Source organism: Octopus bimaculoides, chromosome 8, assembly GCF_001194135.2.
Source record: "Octopus bimaculoides isolate UCB-OBI-ISO-001 chromosome 8, ASM119413v2, whole genome shotgun sequence".
NCBI classification, from domain to species: domain Eukaryota; kingdom Metazoa; phylum Mollusca; class Cephalopoda; order Octopoda; family Octopodidae; genus Octopus; species Octopus bimaculoides.
In genome coordinates, this window is record NC_068988.1 from 74,327,479 (window position 1) to 74,336,891 (window position 9,413).

The window sequence follows — 9,413 nt, forward strand, 5'->3', positions numbered from 1 at the left end:
CAGCTGAAGTGACTCGAAACATAGACTCAGTTTATGGGAAAGAATGCTTGAATGAAAGAACTTGCAGAAGATGGTTTGCAAAATTCAGAAGTGGAGATTTCAGTCATGAAGATGAAGATCGAACAGAACGAGTTTGATGATAAGCTCCTTGAGGCATTACTTGAAGAAAATCCTGCATTATCAGTTGAAGAATTGGCAATAAAGCTTAGTTCAAACCATACGACTGTTCGTCGTCATCTTCAATAACTTGGAAAGGTTCCTAAACTTGGAAAATGGATGCCTCATGAATTGTCCGAAAGCAATCGCAAATCCTGAGTTGACATCTGCTTTTCTCTCCATTTTCGTGAATTCATTTCTCTGTTTTTGGATAGACTTATGACTGGTGATGAAAAATGGATCTTCTATCGAAATGTTAAATGTCGTAAACAGTGGCTTGGTAAAAGGAAAAAAAAACTCAACCACAATTGAAAAGGGAACTTCATGGGAAAAAGGTTTTTCTCTCTATCTGGTAGGATTGTAAAGGAGTAAATCACTTTGAATTGTTACCACCTAATGCAATAATCAATGCTCGAGTCTACTGTCAGCAATTAGAGTATTTGAACCAAGCTTTGAAGAAAAAACGACCCGCTTTAGTGAATCAAAAAGGAGTGATGTTTCATCAGGACAATGCACAACCCTACACTGCAAAGATCACATCACAGAAGATTGAAGAGCTTGATTGGGAAAAAATTCCTTATTCACCTTATGCTCCTGACCTTGCTCCTTCAGACTACCATTTGTTTTGTAGTTTAAAGAATCATTTGGGGGACATGACTTTTGTAAGCCAGGAGGAGGTCGAAACTGACATTTCAGAGTTCTTTGCTTTGAAACCAAGAGTTTTACATTGATGGGATTAAAAAGCTTGTAAATAGATGAAAGGAAGTCATAGATAATCAGGGTAAGTACATTGATGATTAAATTTCAATTAAATATAACATTTGATCACTTTTTTTCTTTATTCAAAATTTGGACAGAACTTATGGGATGACCTGATATATACAAGTACTCCCTACACCCATGACTATATTATACAGTAGCCCAATACATCCATGTTTGTGCATAGAGTAGCTCCTTACATCCATATCTCTGTGTAAACAACAGCCCTGAAACCTGTGTCTCTATGTATAGAACAGCCCCTACACCTATGTCTTTGTGTATACAACAGTGTCATATATCCATGTCTCTGTGTATACAATTGCTCCTTACAACCATTTCTATGTGTTTACAATAGACCATATACCCATGTCTCAATGTATACAATAGCCCCCTACAGCCATATATCTGTGTATACAATAATACCCTACATCCATGTCTCACTTTCTACAACAGCCCCATTTACCCATGTCTCTGTATATGCAATAGTCACTACGGCTTTGTGTATGTATATTCAACAGCCCCATATATCTATATCTCTGTGTATACAATAGCCCCTACACCTATGCCTTGGTGTATTCAACAGCTCCATATAGTATACATGGATATATGGGCCTATTGTTTACAGAGACACCTCTGTGTCTCTGTATACAATAGGCCAATATCCATGTCTCTCTCTTTGTACAATCACCCCTACATCCTTGTAGGATGTATACAATTGCTCCCTCTGTATTTATATCTCTTTGTATTTAATAGCCTCCCACACACATCTCTGTGTATACAATATCTCCTACACCCTTGTGTTTTGTGTATACAATAGGTCGATATACCCATATCACTGTGTATACAATTTCCCCGTACACCTTTGTATCTGTGTATATATTAGCCCCATATAACCAGGTCTTTGTCTATACAATAGCTCCAACACATGTCTCTGTTTATACAATAGCCACATATATTCATATATCTGTGAATACAATAGCACCCAGCACCATGTCTCTATGTATGTAATAACCCCATAAATCAATGTCTTTGTGTGTACAATAGCCCCATATACCCATATCTCTGTATATTCAACAGACTCCTATACCCTTCTGTCTATGTATACAATTTCCCCCTGCATCTGTCTGTCTGTGTATATAATTGCCCCTGCTCCACTGTCGCTGTGTATACTATAGCCCTTTCACCCTTGTTTTCATGTATATGATAGCTCCACATACCTATGTCTCTGTGTATCCAATAGTCTTATTTACCCATGTCTCTGTATACAGTAGACCTCTACACCCTTGTGTCTATATACGACAGCCCTATACACCCATGTCTGTGTGAATACTAGATCTCCCTAAACCCATGTCATTGTGTATACAATAGCTCCATGTTTACATATAGAATAACTACCTACACTCATATCTCTGTGTGTACAATAGCCCCTACATGTGTGTCTCTGTATATACAACCACTTCATCACCCACATCTTTGTGTATACAACAGTGCCATATATCCAAGTCTCTGTATATGAGGTGGTATCAAAAAGTTCCTGGACTAGTTATCTATATAACAAAGATGAATGTCTGAGTGTGTGTTTGTCAATTTATAGAAAGAAAGGCTAGAGAATCTACACAAAAACTAAGTTAATTCTTGTGTAAAATTTTCCGAGAAAAACTATAGAAGTGGTCCTGAGTCTCTAGGTGCTCCCCTAAGGGAGCTATGGGCCCTTTTCCAAAATGTTGCCCACAGTGCAGTCCTCCCCTTCCCCCACCCCAAATGACTGGTCTAAGGGATATGATTAAATAAAAGTTCGGGGAAGTTAATAAGAAATGTCATAGAGGCTACAATAATTTCTGTCTGTGGAAAAGGCAAAGATGTTTTTATTCCTTGCTTACCTTTAATACCTTCCAATATGCCCTTTGAGTTCAAAATGGGGAAAACTAAAAATATGTAATGTTTTTTGGTGCCATGGTTGTGCAAAAGAGCAATCATGGCACTAAGGAACATTACTGTGAATAATTCAAATGAAAGACTCGAAAGGTTTTACCAGGAAATGAACATACTTACGAATCTATAGACTCTGTTGTGGATGACTCAGAAACAGTCAGTTATCCAGTTGAGTTCTTAAACTCTCTGGAGCCATCAGGAGCTCCTCCTCATTGCCTTCAATTGAAAATAGGTGCTCCAATCATGCTTCTCTGCAACCTTTCTCAGGCAAGGTTGTGCAATGGCACAAGACTTGTCAAGAAATTAATGAGAAATGTCAGAGCCCACAATAATTTCTGTCTGTGGAAAAGGCAAAGATGATTTTATTCCTCGCTTACCTTTAATACCTCCCAACATGCCCTTTGACTTCAAAATGACTTCAATTTCCAATACGTCTGTCTTTTGTGATGTCCATTAATAAGTCCTAAGATCTGACTTTGAAAGTTGTTGGTTTGCAATTAGGAGGAGGACTGTTTTTCACACGGTCAGCTATATGTTGGGGCATCCAGAGTGGGGAGCAAAAACAATCTTTTCATTTTCGCCCCTACTGGTAAAACCCGAAACATTGTCTGTTAGGAAGTTTTTAGCATGAAATCAACAAATTAAAATTTGCAGAATGAAAAATAACTTTGAATTGATATTGTCAATGTCATACTATATTTGTCTAAGAAAAGCTATTTGTATTTTTGTTTGTTGTTATACTTAAGTTCAATAAATTATAGTACATATAATTTTAGTTTTCCCCAAACTTATATTTTAGTTATCTTATACTAGACTTAAGCCAAAGTCTGTGCAATGTTTACTTCATTTATAGACTGAAATACTAGAGATCATAGATCATAAGTTTATATGCACCCATGATGATATTGCCCAGAAGGAAACAGCTCTATCAACTACATGAAAGTCGACAGTAATTTCTTATAAATGTTCAATACAATCTAACTGAATAACTTTCAATATTCATAGTACAATTTTGGAGGCTTTTTTTAAACCCAGTCAATGACAGGTGTTTCTGCTTGAGTTTTAACATCATCTTCAAAATAGTCACCTTACGCAGTAATACACCAGTCCCAGCATTTCTGCCACTTTTGGAATCTGGCCTGGAAGTTGTTTTCCATAAGCGAGTTCAGGACCTTCTACGATTCACTCTGAATTTTGACAATGGTATTAAAATGGCACCCTCTGAGCTACATTTTCATCTTGGGGAGGAGATGGAAGTCCGCAAGTGGTAGATCTGATGAATAGGGCAGGAATGAAAGTGATACCATATTATTTTGGCAAGAAACTCACGAGTGAGGAGAGCTTGGTGACAGGGTGCAATGTCATTGTAAAGAATCCAATTCTTTGTGCTCCAAAAATCTAGTCACTTTCACCAAATGTTCTCCCTCAAATGCTTCAAAATCTCACAGTAGAACTTTTGATTGACAATCTGACCCTGGGGGACAAATTCTTGATGTTCAACATGGATGTTGAAAAAAACGATGAGCATGCTTTTCAGTGAGCTGCAGCTCTGTCATGCCTTTGGTTGTGGAGATGAAGGACTCTTCCATTATGAAGACTGTTGCTTCATCTCAGGGTCATACCTGTAGACCCAACTCTCATCACCTGTGATGATCCTCAACATGAAGGATAGGTCATCAGTAGTACACCGACAGAGATCTCGACAGGCTTCGATGCAATGTTCTTTCTGTTCAGTGGTCAGCAGGAGGGGGGGGGCAAACTTGGCAGAGACATGCCGCATGTTCACTTCAGGTGTTATGGTTGCCTGCATAGACCCATGTGACAGACACTAACAACATCAGCAATACAGTTCTATATTTGAGAGATGAGGAATTATGTACATTATTTACATTTGACGGATATTTGTCCTCATCTTGTTTATAGTTAACACAACGTTTCGGCTGATACACCCTCCAGCCTTCATCAGGTGTCCTGGGGGAATTTCAAACCTGGGTTCTCATTCCTAAGGTATTTTTCTGAAAAAAACTTTAGGAATCAGAATCCAGGTTCAAAATTCCCCCAAGATACCTGATGAAGGCTGGAGAGTACATCAGATGAAATGTGTTAACAAACAAGATGAGGACAAATATCTGTCAAATGTAAGTAATTAAATAACATCAGCAATGTTGTTGATTGTCCTCCGATGATCTTCGTGCACAAGCTGGTGAATTTTCTCCACATTCCCGGGGACGATGCTTGTGGTAGGTGTTCAGATCACTCATCTTCCACTTTTGAAGCACCTGTGCCACTCGCAACATTGCGTCTGTAGCAGACTTCCCAAGTTTAACACAAAATTTCCCATTGGCTCTTTATTCCTGTTCATGACAAAATCACTGACTACAACATACACGTGATCACAAGCACACAAATTTCACAACTTGCGAAGTAAACACAATGATGTCACTTGGCACACTGCCTCATGAAGGTCGCTGTTAGCTCTCACACAACTGTGTGCTGCTATCTGTTGGCATGCTTCAGAACTAGTCCAGAACTACCCCCTCATACAATACCCCCCTACAAGGGATATCTCTGTATTCAGCAGTCCCCCTACAGCCTTCTGTTTCTGTATACTGTAAGTCTGTATACCCATGTCTGTGTACAACTGGCCCTTACACCTTCGTGTTTGTGCATACAATAGCTCACTACACCTATGTCTCTGAATATAATAGCCCCCTACACCCTTGTGTCTCTGTATAAATACAAGTTATGCTTTCAGCTATTTGCACCCTGTGTGAAGTTTGTTTTTGGATGAGTGGAATGTTTTTTTTATTACCACACATTTAGAACATTGAAGGGTATAGTCCTCTACATCATGTGAATAACCTGGCTTTTGCATTTCAGACAATTGTTTGAAACTGAAATTGGTGCAAGTGAGGACATCATTGTGAACCCTGTTTTATGATTTATCTTCTCACAATTTATTGATAAATCAGCAGGTTCATGGGGTCATTGTGTAGATGCTGTCATATGTAATCAAACTGAAATCCTTCTTGGCCTAATATGACAGGAATTTCAAAAAGTGTTTTTAAAATTATTTCAATGCTACTTGATAATCAGATCTCCAACTAAACTCAATGTCTTTTTTTTTTTCCCCCCCAAAGAGTTAAATAATATATTTCAGCACTTCACCATGAAATTTAACTGATCCTTGAAGGAATTACTTACTAGACAGTGAATGGACACCTAACATTTTCTAGTTTAAATGCAACTCCAAACAAACCCTTCCTTTTAATTAGAATGTGCCAAAAGCAATAATCTCTTTCCAGTAACCAATCATTTTTCTGAAACGGTACCCATACCATACTTGGGGTTTCATTGCAATTTTAGCCTTTAATTTTACATCATTGTGAATTGCTACAACCAAATAATTATCATTTTCATAAACTATTTTACTCTCAATCTGTCACTGGCAGCAATTTCTTTTCTGTTGCATGTTGAAGAAGTGACTAGCAAGTATAACATTCATGTCTATCTCAGTAATTATGGCGATCTCTTTAAAAATCCCATCACATCTCTAAGACATTGGATATTATAAAAATAGTCAATTCTAGCAAATGAGCATGAAGTATATTTGGAGTTAGATATGAAGTTGATCAGTTCTGATTAATTCCTACATTATAATCACCATAGATACAAAAGTCACTGATTTACAAGTACTAGCTATATTCTAGTCTTTCGTTTTCTGTAATTTCACACCTATCTGTATCAAATATAAATTAGAAGTTTACAAGATAGCAAGTATGACTGATATATAGTTTTTCTTTTAATTCAACACTAAATTTATGTATTATTAACATCAGATAAATCATAGGGGATTTGTCTAGTGCTGTTTCCAACCAGACTATTACTTTAACACACTTCATTATCTCTATAACTTGTAGTCATTTGTCTGTTTCTAAAATATCTTCAAAGCAGCCCAATGTTTTGTTGGTTCGCTGTGGTATAGTGCCTGAGGGACCAGCTACTTCATTGTGCTTGGTGTTAAAACACGTGAAAGTCATAGACAGGCATTTGTTTTAACACTGATGTATATGTTTTGTTTGTAGACACGCAAGTAGTGTGGGTACTGAGAGGTGTTGGGTGCTAGTGTGTGGTGTGAGTACTGAGTAGAACAGTATATATAATGGTGTATGTGATGAGGGTACTGAGTTAGGCAGTGTACAGGTGTAGGGGTGGGAGGTGTGTGGTTTTAGATGAAAAGAGGTGGTGAATTAAGGCCACAAGGAGTAAAGGAATGAAGGGAGAAGACCAATGTTTTGCAGCACTTTGAAAAGTCAGCTTTGGTGATACTTTGGCGTCACTGTTCCTTACTATGAAGGGTACAATTATTATAGGGGTTAAGTATGCAAATTAGGTGTCTGCTATAATTAAGTTTAATATGTAAATTTAAGACCACCTTAATTAGAGGGAGTGTCTCCAAATTAGCTCTTTTTTAGTGATCCAATGGTCTAAGTGTTTAGTATCTCTATTAGATCAATTACCTAGTAATAACTTTTAATAGGTATCACTATAGAATGCCATACAATGGAGACAAGCAGTTTGAATATGCAAAAACACGTTTTGCTTCATCATTTTCATATCAAAATAAATATTTTCTGAGGAAAATTATATATCATTTGAAAGTTCTGGATGTGAACTTTATTCTCATATTGTTTTAATTAAAATCTGAGTTACATATCATGTCAGGGTCCTTCAAACACCCTAATATTTCCAAGCATTTATAAAGTTTGTACCGTTTTTTTTTGTTTTAACTGCTAACTGGCAGCCCTCATTCTAGTTCAATGTGCTCAAGCGCCATAACTTGAGTTGTGCTAAAAACCATACGAAGAGGAAGGTTTTTGCTCTATTTTAATAGAAAAATGAATGGGGATAGGTAAAAAATATAATAGTATGAAATATGAAATATAATAGTTAAAATTTTATTGTTAATTTTCACCTAGAAAAGGACATATTTTCTTCAAGATCTTTATATCATAAGAAAAAAATTTCTCATGAATTCAATGTGGTCATTGATAATTCTGGCTCTGATATGACAAAAAAGTGCAAAGTGAGTAAAGAGGGTGGTATACTGATCCTATTTGCCAAACTGACGTATTCACACAAGGCGAGCGGTCAAACATAACCAGTATTTCAAGAAATGGATGAACGAATTTTTAAGTAAACATATACTTCTACAAACAAATGCACTAAATTGAGTTTAATAAGTCTTCTAGAGCTCAAACTTAGCATGAAATCATTGTATTGAGAATGTTTATTTCCTCTCACTGTTTTGACATGTGGAGAGCCACTAGGCAAATCTAGTAGATATTCTTGCACATGTAAATTTCATTTTTCTTTGAGAAGTATTGGTCAAATTCTGTCAATAAAAATTATATTGTGCAATGAATATTATTTTGTAGACCATTAAAGTCAGATGTCATGTTTTTTTTTTCAATTTTGAATAGTTGGAATAATTTGTGTCAGTGTTTACATATTCGTTTTGTTTTTTTATTTTTTCCTCTCTCTCCTACTAACAAGCTTGCAGTAAGTTACAGATGTTGTTAATGCTTAAAGCAAAGAATTAGGTTATACATTTTGTTTGTTTTTTAATGTAGGTCAACATGCAATTTTGAGAAAGGTATTAGGTAGCTGTGGGATGTGCTAGAAACAACAGCTAAATCTTTCTGAAATCACACATTGTTTTGTTTGAAAATATTTTCAATTTTTTTTTTTAATGGAAAAGCTTGTCCCATCACTTTTAAGTGCATAGTGCAAACAAAATTGACCAAAATTGATCCAGGTTGGGGATGAAAACAAATCAATCTTTCAAAAAAAAGCTTACTCCCATCATTTCCAAGACCATGATGCAAAAAAGAAAATAGAAAAATCCCAGTCAAAATGGAGAAAATCCAACTCACATGGGTGTGCTGATCTGAAACATCGCGATTTATAATAGTCCATTAAAATTTTATTGAAATGTCATGTTACAAAATGTCAGGATTTATTTAGTTCTATACCAATTACAAATGTGCCAAGTCCTTGTGACTTGTACTTTTGGATTTAACTAGGTCTGAAAACACTGCAAAATTGACTGTTGTGACATGTAATAAAATAGGCTTTACATAAATATTTAAAAAACTGCAAAAAAAAAAAAGTAAGAAGCTGCTATACTATGGTCACTATTAATTTGTGTTATTTGAAGATGATTATCACCTGTTTCCAAGATAAGACTAATTAGGCAAGATTTTGACCATTCTGCTAACCATTCAAATTGTCATATTTCCTAAAATATTCACCCAAATTTCACAAATGAGGTACAGTAGACACTACATTTAAATACTTTCAGACATTCATAATGATACCTACTTTTAACACATTTTATATCATTATATAAATAACATTTACCCTAGTAAAAACTTTGAGCCACAAGTCTTCCATTATATCCTCATCCTGTTTCTTGACAAATAATCTTCAAACTTGTTTACCCTTGCTCTCTGAATGCCCATTCTTCCATTAATTCCCCAAACTTCCCGTCAATCACTACCTAG